At 35.5% G+C, this 13054-nt stretch overlaps 1 long non-coding RNA gene across 2 annotated transcripts in view; it reads left to right on the top strand.

Moving 5' to 3' along the window:
- The first annotated feature begins 295 nt into the window (after positions 1 to 295).
- Positions 296 to 13054, top strand: part of LOC116854226 — a 29493-nt gene continuing 16734 nt past the window's right edge. Inside the window, exon 1 of one of the 2 annotated variants that reach the window (XR_004380115.1) lies at positions 296 to 452. This is a non-coding gene — a long non-coding RNA (uncharacterized LOC116854226). Of the gene's footprint in view, positions 453 to 2741; positions 2782 to 13054 lie in introns of those variants that run through there. The other variant, XR_004380116.1, reaches the window with a different exon arrangement.

Raw genomic sequence — 13054 nt, 5'->3', positions numbered from 1 at the left:
TTTTTATTCAGAAATGTGTCCATCACTCTCATGCATTCTTTGTATTCTGTTTTTTGTCAGTCATTTCATTTTTTCCATTAATTGTTACTGTAGTTTTAAACATTACCCAAATTATTTACCTTGACTTAAGCAGTTACCACTTAGCTAAAACCATAGTTACTTAGAAATTCCCACATAGAATCATCTGCATCTCTATTTGTTTGCCTTACTGTCTTTTGAGATTTTAAAATTACTGATGATTTTGTCTATTCCATTGAGATCTATCTCATTTCTCTTCTTTTTTTTTCAGAATATTCCCTCTCTATAGTCACATTTTTTCTGTCAATTGATTCTAAAAATTATTTTGCAAGTTGGAAAAAAAATGCAGTTTTAATTTCATTTGCACCAAATTTAATAGATTAATTAGGAGAGAATAGATGTCTTTAAAAGTGAGTCTTCTATCAATTTGCAAGGTATGTCTGTCTTTTTTTTTTTAACCAAATTGTTGGATAACTGCAGGTGTGATTTTTTAATTCATTCCCAGTCATTTCATAGTTTTGTTAGTGTAGTTATGGGAATAGTACAACTAGTTTATTTTAATAAAGAGCCATTTTTGTTTACTTTCCTAGTGACATTTTGTTAAAATTCCAGAATTTTGCCTTTCTTTCTTAATTCATGGTTCTTATAGAAATATGGAAGCAGAAACAGCCCTCGCTTATTTGACAGTGAATATTAATCTTAATATTTTAAGGTTCATTTACTTACGGGTCATTTTAGGTAACTTTCCTATCCTGGGCATTTATGCAAAATTTGTTGACAGTTTAATAAAATGCTTTGTATTTGTCACTTATTATAGGTGATTATAGGTGATCACACATGCCATCATAATTATCGATTAGGCTAAAAAGTAACTTCCTGAAAATGAACATTCTTGAGCTATACTTTGTGTATGTATGAATGTAGATGTCTATTTGTTGTGCATATGTATCCGTAAATATTTCCCTATTGTTACAATTTTTCTTTGCAATTTCTGAAAATATCCTAAATAAATAGCTTATATTCTGCTTTTGTCAGGGTTTTGTATTTGGTTTACCTGTTCAATCAATATATTTGGAGTATTATTTTTTATCAACTGGAAACCAGAAGTATTAGCAATAATTTTTTTAATTTTTATTTTCAAATAACTTTCAGCTTACAAAAATATATATTGTTCTCTACCTTCCTCTTATATTAACATCTTTCATATGCATTATATAGTTACCTAAACTAGGAAATTGGTATATTCCTGTTAACTGATGTTTTTATAATCCATGATTAAAAGTGGAATCCTACACTGCAGATAGTTGTCATAGTCTCCTTAATGCCCTTTTGCTTGAGGCAGATGCCCAGTTTTCTTTTATTTTCACAATGTTGATGTTTTTCAAGAGTTTACAGCATATTTATTAACATAACTCCATATGGGTTTGTGTGATTTTTGTCATTGAAATTGAGGTTGTGCATAAGATTACTACAGAAATGGTACTACATTCTCATTTCGTCACTAGAAATCACATACTGCTGACATGCCTTGTGAGTAGTGATGTTACTTTGATTACAGTGTTACGTAGCAATTATGTTAGGGAAAAATTATAAATACTGTTATACTTACCTGCAAATTTTAGATTCTTGTTGCTTGTAATAATTAATACACAATGGTGTTTGACAAATTGTGGTTTTTTTTTGACAAAACACTTTTTCTTTTTAGTTTCAGAGGTAGAATTTAGTGGTTTGTCAGTTACATGTACCACCCAGTGCTCATTACATCTCGTGCCCTCCTTAATGCCCATCACCCAGTTACCCCATTCCCCAACCCAGCTCCCTTCCAGCAACACTCAGTTAATTTCTTAGAGTTAAGAGTCTCTTAGAGTTTGTCTCCCACCATGATTTTGTCTTATTTTAATTTTTCCTAACTTCCTCTATGTTAATGTTTTATTTAAGTTACACATACAAGTGAAATCATGATATTTGTGTTTCTTTGACTTTTACTTTGCTTAGCATAACACTTTCTAGTTACGTCCACATTGTTGCCAATCATGAAATTTCAATTTCATTATGGCTGAATAATTTTCCATTGTATATATGTACCACATCTTTATCTGTTCACCTGTTGATGGACATCTGGGCTCTTTCCATGTTTTGGATTTTGTGGACATTGTTGCTATAAACATTGCAGTGTAGGTGTACTTTCAAATCTCTCTGTTTGTATCAATTAGATAAATACCTAATAGTCCTAATAGTCCCATTGCTGGGTCATAGTTCTATTTTTAACTTTGAGGAGCCTCCATACTGTTTTCCAGAGTAGCTGCAACAGCTTGCATTCCCATCAACAGTAGGAACCCTTTTCTCCCCATCCTTGAGAACATCTGTCACTTCCTGACTTGTTAATTTTAGCCATTGTGATGGGAGGTGGTATCTCATTGTGGTTTTGATTTGTATTTCCCTGATGCAGAGGGATTCTGGGCATTTTTTTCATGTTGGCCATTTAACATATCTTATTTGGAAAAATGTCTGTTCATGTCTTCTGCCCATTTCTTGACTGGATTTTTTTGTTTGTTTGGGGTGTTGAGTTTGATAAGTTTTTTTTTTAAGATTTTATTTATTTATTTGACAGACAGAGATCACAAGTAGGCAGAGAAGCAGGCAGAGAGAGAGGAGGAAGCAGGCTCCCTGCTGAGCAGAGAGCCTGCTGCAGGGCTCAATCCCTGGCCCCTGGGATCACGACCTGAGCCAAAGGCAGAGGCTTTAACCCACTGAGCCACCCAGGTGCCCCTAGAAAAGAATTTTTAATAACTATAATATAATATGTCTATTATTGTTATTAAGTAGAATCCTTTAATGAGTTTAAAAATAAATTCTCCTGTAAATGTGTGAGTGGGTCCAAAGATACCATAAGAATTAGAAAGTTTGGATCCAAGCTGGGACCGTGCATTTTTATCTAGGCCATTTTTATCTTATATTTGGTTATTTATAGTAATCTAGTCTTAATATTAAATCTTTTTCTCTCTTTTAATATAGGACATTTTCCCTTGCTTTTTTGTTTCATGTGTTAAATATGTTAAAGATACTTGATATTTTGTAATTCATTTCATTGGGAAGTGAAGACTTAAGACAGGAACTTAATATTTCTGTTTCTTTTATGTTCCTATTGATTTTATCCACTATTTCTGGTGTATTAGGTGCGTTGTTATGACTAATATACATGTTATTTCTACCTGGAGGTTTTCTCTGTCTGTCTCTTTCCTGTATTCTCTGGTACATACCTATGTAACTATCTATAAAAATTACAGAATTATATAGACTATATATAGAATATTATATCATTCTTATATTGTATATAGAATATAGACTATTATATATTCTATATATATATATGTATGTATATGTATATGTATATATAGTATACCTGAGATATATATATCTGTGGTAGACCATAGCAAAAGTATAGTTCAGACTTTTAAATACATGATGGGTGCGTGGAAAGAGGAGTCTCCTATGTACAAAGCACTATAAGTAATTGTGACAGATTCACTATTGTTAAAGGTCTGTATCTCTATCTCTATTAGGGATCATCTTAGTCTTATTAATATGACTGGCTATTGGTGTCCTGACCTCAATTTTCTTTTTTTTTCTTTTCATGTTGAATATTTGACCATTCTGTCAATGTTTCATGATCATTTCTTACATTATGTCGAAAATAGAAGGTGAATATATACTTAGATTTTCTCGTGTCTTATCCTAGAAATAATAATTAAGGCTTACATCACTTTTATAATGTCTTCTCAATGTATTTTTTTTGTATTTCCTCATTTGGGGTCCCATTACTTGTAAAGGATAATCATTATGCTACCTGGTGAAGAAAATATAGTAATAAATCATTATAGTGTATCACAGGGGGATATATAAAGTACTTTGAGGTATTTCTAGATAAAATACTATTCAGGGATGTCTGGGTGGCTCAGTGTGTTAAAGCCTCTGCCTTCTGGTATTAAGCCCTGCATCTCTGCATAGGCAGGGAGGCTGCTTCCCACTCTCTCTCTGCCTACTTGATCTCTGTCAAGTAAAATAAAATCTTTAAAAAAATACTATTCATATGTAATGTGTTTTTAAAATAGTTACATTCAAATCAGCACTTGAATAATCATGCATTCCATTCCACTTGGCTTGTTAATGTATAATTCCTTGAAGCTGTAGCAGCCCTTTTTAAAAAATAATCTGTTCTATTTATATTTGGAAAATATCAGAATACTTGCCTTTTAAAACTATTACATTCCTAGATTCGTCAACTAGTATATGACATCCTCGTCATAGGCTATAATGTCCTCAGTTTGCTGTGATAGCTAGGTGTAAATGTCATACCATATTGGTTTTATTCTTTTGTCATTAAATCATTTTTTGAAAACATTTTATTTATATATTAATTTATTTGAGAGAGAGAGGGAGAGAGGGAGAACAAACACAAGCAGGGGGAGTGGGAGAGGGAAAAGCAAGCTTCTTGCTGAGAAGGACACTGAGATCAGAACCTGAGCTGAAGGCAGATGCTTAATGACCGAGTTATCCTGGTGCCCCTCACTGGTTATTTATTACAGGAATATTTTCAATGGTAGTACAATATAATTCATTTACTATGAGAACAGTATGAATTTTTTTACTTTTTTAAAATAAAAAATTATATTGTAATTTATTTATATTTTATTTATTTGACAGGGATACAGTGAGAGAGGAAACACCAACAGGAAGTGGGGGAGAGGGAGAAGCAGAGGGAGAAGCTCCCCACTGAGCAGGGATCCTGATTTGGGACTCGATTCCAGGGCTCTGGGATCATGACCTGCGCTAAAGGCAGACACTTAACCACTGAGCTACCCAGGGGCCTGAACATAAGAATTTTTAAATTTGAATTCCTCTATAGGTAAGGTACAATGTTAAATTAGTTTCAAGTGTCCACATAGTGATTCAGGAATTCCATGTATCACCTAGCATTCATCACAAGTGCACTCAATTCCTATACCCCCCACATCATTTCTAAGAACCATTACTATTTTTTTTTTCTTTAGAGTTAAGAGCTTTGGTTTCTTTCTTCTGTTTGCTAGTTTGTTTCTTAAATTCCACCTACGAGTGAAAGAATGTGGTATTTGTCTTTTTATGACTGACTTATTTCACTTAATATAGTATTCTCAACCTCGATCTGTGTGGTTGCAAATGACAGTTAAATAATTTATTTATTTGACAGAGAGAGATCACAAGTAGGCAGAGGCAGGCAGAGAGAGAGAGAGGAGGAAGCCGACTCCCTGTTGAGCAGAGAGCCCTATGCGGGGCTCAATCCCAGGACCCCGGGATCATGACCCGAGCCGAAGGCAGAGGCTTTAACCCACTGAGCCACCCAGGCACCCCTAATTATTTTTTATAACTGAGTTACATTCTGTCATATATATGATATAAACACACACACATCTGTACCCATTCATCAGTCAGTGGACACGTGGCTGTTTATATAACCTGCCTGTTGTAAATAATGCTGCAATAAACTTAAGGGTGGATGTATTACTTTTAGTTAGTGCTTTTGTAATATTCAGGTAAATTTACAGTAGTGTGATTCATAGGTCATAAGGTAGTTCTATTTTTTAAATTTTTTTATATTTCATTTATTTGACACACAGCGTGCCAGAGAGGGAACATAAGCAGGGGGAGTCAGAGAGGGAGAAGCAGGCTTCCCCACTGAGCAGGGAGCCTAATGCAGTACCCTGGGATCATGACCTGAGCCAAAGGCAGACGCTTAACAACTGAGCCACCCAAGGACCCCTATTCTTTGAGGAATCTTCATACTGTTTTCCAGAGTGTTTGCACCACTTTGCATTTCACCAAAAGGGCAAGAATGTTCTGTTTTATCCACATCTTCCCCAACCCTTGCTGTTTCTTGTGTTGTTTATTTTAGCCATTCTGACCCGTGTGAGGTGATGCATTATTGTAATTTTGATTTGCATTTTCCTGATGATGAGTGAAAAGCATCTTTTCATGTGTCTGTTGGCCATCTGTATGTCTTTTTTAGAGAAATGTCTGTTCATGTCTTTGGTATTTATTATGATTTTTGGGTGTTTAGTTACATGACTATATATTTAGGATAATGAATTCTTCATCAGATGTGTCATTTGCAAATATATTTTTCCATTCATTAAGTTGCCCATTAGTTTGTTGATTATTTCCTTTACTGTATGGAAGCTTTCTATTTTTATTTTTTTATTTTTTTAAGAGCAGGAGAGTGAGAGTGAGTGGAAGGGAAATGGAGAGCGTGAGAGAGAGAATCTTAAGAAGGCTCCATGCTCAGCACAGATCTGATGTCTCTGAGACCATGACTTTAGGCAAAATTAGTAGTTGGAGGCTTAACCAACTGAGCCACGTAGGCACCTGAGAAGCTTTTTATTTTAATGTGTTCCCAGTAGTGTATTCTTTCTTTTGATTCCCGTGGCTCAGGAGACTTTTCTAGAAAAACAGTTGCTTCAGCTGATATCATCAGATTTATTGCCTGTGTTCTCCTCTAGAATTTTTATTGTTTAAGGTCTCACATTAAGGGATTTCATTCACTTTGAATTTATTTTTGTGTACAATGTAAGAAAGTTGTCCAGTTTCATTCTTTTGCGTGTTGCTATCTACGGTTTCCCCCACTGTATTTATTGAAGAGACTTTTTTTGCCATTAGATATTATTTCCTGCTTTATTGATTAATTGAGCATATAGCTGTGGGTTTATTTTCTTTTTAGTTCCACTTTTCTGTGTGTCCATTTTTGTGCTAATACCACACCCTTTTGATTACTAGAGCTTTGCAGTGTAACCTGAGATCTAGAATTGTGATGCCTCCACCTTTGCTTTCTTTTTGCGAAGTTGCTTTGTTGATTCAGGGTCTTTTGTGCTTCGATACAAATTATAGGATGTTTGTTCTAGCTCTGTGAAAAATACAGGTAGTATTATTTTTTTAAGATTTCTTATTTATTTGACAGAAAGAAAGAGGGAGAGAGATATAAGAAGTAGGCAGAGAGAGAAGGGAAGGCAGGCTCCTGTGCTGAGCAGAGAGCCTGATGTGGGACTCAATCCCAGGACCCTGAGATCATGACTTGAGCCAAAGGCAGAGGCTTACTTACCCCACTGAGCCACCCACGCTCTCCAATACAGGTGGTATTTTGATAGGGATGGCAGTAAGTGAGTACATGGCTTTGGATACTGTATACATTTTAACAATATTTGTTCTTCCAATCCATGGGTATTGAATGATTTTCCATTTCTTTATGTTTTCTTCAGTTTCTTTAATCAGTACTTTATAGTTTTCTGAGAATAGTCTCTCATCTCTTTGGTTTGCTTTATTTCTAGTTATGTGGTCTTTGGTGAAGTTCTATATGGGATTGATTTCTTAATTTCTCTTACTACTGCTTCATTAATGACATAGAGAAAAGCAACAGATTTCTGTACTTTGATTTTTGTATACTGTGACTCGAGTACTTGAGTTTGTGCATCAGTTCTAATAGGTTTTTGGTGGTGTCTATTGAGTTTTCAAAATAGAGTATCATGTCATCTGCAACGAGTAAAAAGTATTTGCCTTTCTTTCCACTTTGGATTCCTTTTGGTTGTTTGCTGTTGCTAGGACTTCTAGTACTATGGTAAATAACATGTAACAGTGAGTAACCCTCTCTAATTCCTGACTATAGAAGAAAAGTTGTTTTTACCCACTAACAAAGGTACTAGCTTTGGGTTTTTCCTGTATAGCTTTTATTACATTGAGGTATGTTTCTTCTAAACCTACTTTGTTGAAGGTTGTTTTTTAGCATGAATGGATGTTTTACTTTGTCAAATCATTTTTCTACAGCTATTGAAATGATCATAGGGTTCTTCTGTTTTGTCAGTGTGGATTTATCAGATTGATCGATTTATAAATTTTGGACCAACATTGCAGCCCAGGGATATATCCCACATGATTGTGGTGAATAATTTTTTAAAATGTATTGTTGGGTTTGTTTTGCTACTGTTTTATTGAGAATTTTTGCATTCTTGTTCATCAGGGTAATTAGCCTGTAGTTCTCTTTTTTAGTACGGTCTTTCTGTAGTTTTGTTACCAGGATGATGCTGTCCATGGAGAAGGAATTTGGCAGTTTTGCTTCTTTTCTATTTTTTTTTAATAGTTTGAGAAGAGTAAGTATTAACTCTTTAAAGATTTTTTATTTATGCATTTGACAGAGATCACAAGTAGGCAGAAAGGCAGGCAGAGAGAGAGGAAGGGAAGCAAGCTCCCTGTTGAGCAAAGGATTTAACACACTGAGCCACCCAGGTATCCTAGTATTAACTCTTTAAATGCTTGGTAGAATTCACCTGTAAAGCAATCTGGTTGTTGACTTTGTTGGGAGATTTTTGATTCCTACTTCAGTTGCTCTGCTGGCATAGGTCTTTCAAATGTTCCATTTCTTCTTGTTTCAGTTTTTTTTTTTTTAAAGATTTTATTTATTTATTTATTTGACAGAGAAATCACAAGTAGGCAGAGAGGCAGGCAGGCCGGGGAGGGGTGGGTAGGTAGGCTCTCTGGTGAGCAGAGAACCCAATGTGGGGCTCGATCCCAGGACCCCGAGATCATGACCTGAGCTGAAGGCAGAGGCTTAACCCACTGAGCCACCCAGGTGCCCCCCTGTTTCAGTTTTTATAGTGTGTATCTTTCTAGGAATTTATCCGTTTTTCCTATGTTGTCTAATTTGTTGGCATATTTTTTTTCATAGTATTTTCTTACCATTGTACTCCCCTGGTGTGTTTGTTCTTATTTCTCCTTTATCGTTTGTGATTTTATTTTTCTGGGTCTATTTTTTTATAAGATTAGATAGATATTTATCAATTATATTAATATTTTTTCAGTGAACTAGCTTTTGCTTTCATTGATTTGTCATATTTTTCTTTTAGTTTTATATTGTTTATTTCTGCTATTTATATTATTTTAAAATATAATATATATTATTTTTGCTATTGGTATTTCTGTCTGTATTATTTCTTTCTGCCAGGTTTTAGCTTTATTTTTTCTACTCTAGTTCCTTTAGGTGTAAATTTAGGTTGTTTGAGATTTTTCTTGGTTCTTGAGGCAGGCTTGTATTGCTATAAACCTTTCTGTTTTAGAACAGCTTTTGCTGTTTTCCAGGGGTTTTGTGCCATTGTTTTTATTTTAATTTCCTGTGTACATTTTGATTTCTGCTTTAATTTCTTGTTCGACCCACTTATTTAGTGGCGTGTGTTTTAATCTCCACATATTTGTGGTCTTCCAGATGTTTTCTTGTTGATTTCTAATTCCAGAGTGTTGTAGTTAGAAAAGATGCATAATATAACTCTGATCTTCTTGAATTTGAGGTATGTTTTGTGGCCATGTGATCTATAATGGAGAATGTAACGCATGCACTTGAATAAAATTAGTATTCTGTTTTTCTAAGATGGAATGTTTTACATATAAGTCATAAGTCCATCTGGCCCAGTGTGTCATTCAAAGTCAATGTTTCCTTGTTCATTTGCTGTTTAGATGATCTGTATCTCAGCATTATTAAAATGCACTACTATTACTGTATTACTATCAAATAGTTCCTTTTTCATTTTTTGATGTTTTGTGTATCTGTGTGCTCAAATATTGGGTACATAAATATTTAAAATTCTGTATTTTCTTGTTGGGTGATCCCTTTTATTATAATTTACTATTGTCCTCTGTCTCCTTTTTTAAGGATTTTTAAGGATTTTTAAAACTTAAATTCAATTAATTACATATAATAATGCATACATTACTATATTAATATAGTACTATACATAGTAAGTTAATATGTACTATACATAATACTTATGATGTATTACTAGTATCAGAGGTAGAGCTCAGTGCTTCATCAGTCTTAAATAATACCCAGCACTCATTACATCACATGCCCTCCTTAATGTCCATCCCCTCACCCCCTCCCTTCCAGCAACCCTCAGATTGTTTCCTATGCTTGTCTCTTACGTTTCTCTCCATTTCTGATTTCATCTTTATTTTTTCCTCTCTTCCCCTAGATCCTCTGTTTTGTTTTTTAAATTCCACATATGAGTGAGATCCTGTGATAATTGTCTTTTCTCTGACTAATACCACTTTGCCCTCTGGTTCCATTCACATTGTTGTAAATGGCAAGGTTTCATTTTTGATGGCTGAATAGTATTCCTGTGTGTGTGTGTGTGTGTGTGTGTGTGTGTGTGTGTGTGCACGTGTACACCACGTATTTATCCATTCATCTTTGAATGGACATGAGGACTATTTCCATAGTTAAGATATCATGAACATTGCTGTTACAAACATTAGAGTGTAGCTTCCCCTTCAGATAACTGTATTTGTATCTTTGGGGTAAATACCCAGTAGTGGAGTTGCTGGGTCATAGGGTAGGTCTATTTTCAACTTTTTTTTTTAAAGATGTTATTTATTTGACAGACAGAGATCACAAGTAGGCAGAGAAGCAGACAGAGAGAGAGGAGGAAGCAGGCTCCCTGCTGAGCAGAGAGCTCGATGCAGGTCTTGATACCAGTACCATGAGATCATGACCTGAGCCAAAGGCAGAGGCTTTAATCCACTGAGCCACGCAGGTGCCCTTCTTTTCAACTTTTTGAGGAAATTGCATACTGTTTTCCAGAGTGGCTACAATAGCTTGTATCCCCACAAACTGTGTTCAAGTGTTTGTTGTTTCCTGACTTGTTAATTTTCAGCCATTATGCGAGGTGTGAGGTGATTTGTGTTTCCCTGGTGTTGAGTGATCTGGAACATTTTTTCATATGTCTGTTGACCATTTGCATGTCTTTGGAGAAAAGTCTGTTCATGTCTTCTGCCCATTCCTTGATTGTGTTATTTGTTTTCTCTGTGTTGAGCTTGATACATTCTTTATAGATTTTAGATACTAATCCTCTATCTGATATGTCATTTGCAAATATCTTCTATTCTTTTGGTTGTCTTTTTGTTTTGTCTACTGTTTCCTTTGCTCTGAAAAACCCCTTTATCTTGATGAAGTCAGATAGTTCATTTTTGTTTTAATTTTCCTTGCCTTTGGAGGTGTGTCCAGTAGGAATTTTGTGCAGTCCTAGTCACAGAGGTTGTTACCTCTGTTCTCCTCTAGGATTTTGGTGGATTCCTGTCTCACATTTAGGTCTTTAATCCATTTTGAGTCTCTTTTTGTGTATGTATTAAGAAAATGATCCAGTTTCATTCTTATGCATGTGGCTGTGCAATTTTCCCAGTACCATTTTTGTTTTGTTTTGTTTTGTTTGTTTGTTTTTTATTGTGTTCTTAGTCATCATACAATACATCATTAGCTCTTGATGCAGTGTTCCAAGAGTCATTGTTTATGCACCACATCCAGTGTTCCATGCAATACATGACCTCCTTAATACCCACCACCAGGCTCACCTATCCTCCCACCTCCCTCTCCTCTAAAACCCTGTTTGTTTCTGAGTCCACAGACTCTTGTGGTTCGTCTCCCCCTCCAATTTTTCCCAATTCACTTTTCCTTTCCTTCTCCTAGTGTCCTCCATGTTATTCCTTATGTCCTACAAGTTAGTGAAACCATATAATAATTGACTTTCTCTGTTTGAATTAATGCACTCAGCATAATTTTCTCCAGTCCCATCCACCCTTTGTCCATTGGATGTTCTTTCCTGATTTGTAAAAGATTAGTTGACCATGCAGCGAAGGTCCATTTTTGGCTTCTCTACTCTGTTCCATTGAATCTATGTGTCTATTTTTGTGTCATTACCATCGGTATTGATAATAACAGCTTTATAATATAGCTTGAAGTCATGCATTGTGATGCCACCTCAGATCTCTATAATTCGAATGTCACTATGCTTGACAAAGTTACTGAGTTCTTGTAAGTCTATTCTCATTATTCAGTGTTTTGTTTTGTGTTTTAACCAAACCTATTCAGTTTGATTGCTTTCCATTATTCTGTCCTCTAGGTCACTTATATATTCCTCTGCTTCCTGTAACCTACTATTTACTCCATGTACTATAGTTTAAATTTCATTTATTGGGTTCTTCATTTCTGATATATTTTGTATTTTTCTTTTTTTTTTTTGTATGCATTGACATTTTTTTAAAATTTTTTATGAACATATATTTTTATCCCCAGGGGTACAGGTCTGTGAATCGCCAGGTTTACACACTTCTCAGCACTCACCATAGCACATACCCTCTCCAATGTCTATAACCCCACCCCCCTTCTCCCAACCCCCCTCCCCCCAGCAACCCTCTGTTTGTTTTGTGAGATTAAGAGTCACTTATGGTTTGTCTCCCTCCCAATCCCATCTTGTTTCATTTATTCTTCTCCTACCCCCTTAACCCCCCATGCCCCTGAAATGAGGAAGTGGAGATGCAAAATGCATTGACATTTTGATTCTGAATATTTTGAGCAACATTTTGAGGACTTGTTCTACCATGACTCAGACATGGTACTTTGAAAAACTAGGAGGAGTGGGGGCCTGGGTGGCTCAGTTGTTTAAGCATCCAACTCTTTTTTTTTTTTTTTAAATTTTATTTTTTATAAACATATATTTTTTTTTTCCCCAGGGGTACAGGTCTGTGAATCGCCAGGTTTACACACTTCCCCACACTCATCATAGTACATACCCTCCCCAATGTCCATAATAACCCCATCACCCCCAACCCCCCTCCCCCCAGCAACCCTCACTTTGTTTTGTGAGATTAAGAGTCACTTATGGTTTATCTCCCTCCCAATCCCATCTTGCTTCATTTACTCTTCTCCTACTCCCTTAACCCCCCATGTTGCATCTCCTCTCCCTCATATCAGGGAGATCATATGATAGTTGTCTTTCTCCGATTGACTTATTTCGCTAAGCATGATACCCTCTAGTTCCATCCACGTCGTCGCAAATGGCAAGATTTCATTTCTTTTGATGGCTGCATAGTATTCCATTGTGTATATATACCACATCTTCTTTATCCATTCGTCTGTTGATGGACATCTAGGTTCTTTCCATAGTTTGGCTATTGTAGACATTGCTGCTAT

Source organism: Lontra canadensis, unplaced genomic scaffold (assembly GCF_010015895.1).
Source record: "Lontra canadensis isolate GAN:19392208 unplaced genomic scaffold, GSC_riverotter_1.0 scaffold89, whole genome shotgun sequence".
NCBI lineage: Eukaryota > Metazoa > Chordata > Mammalia > Carnivora > Mustelidae > Lontra > Lontra canadensis.
Note: the sequence above shows the minus strand (reverse complement) of the source record. Positions and strands in the feature narration are given on the sequence as shown.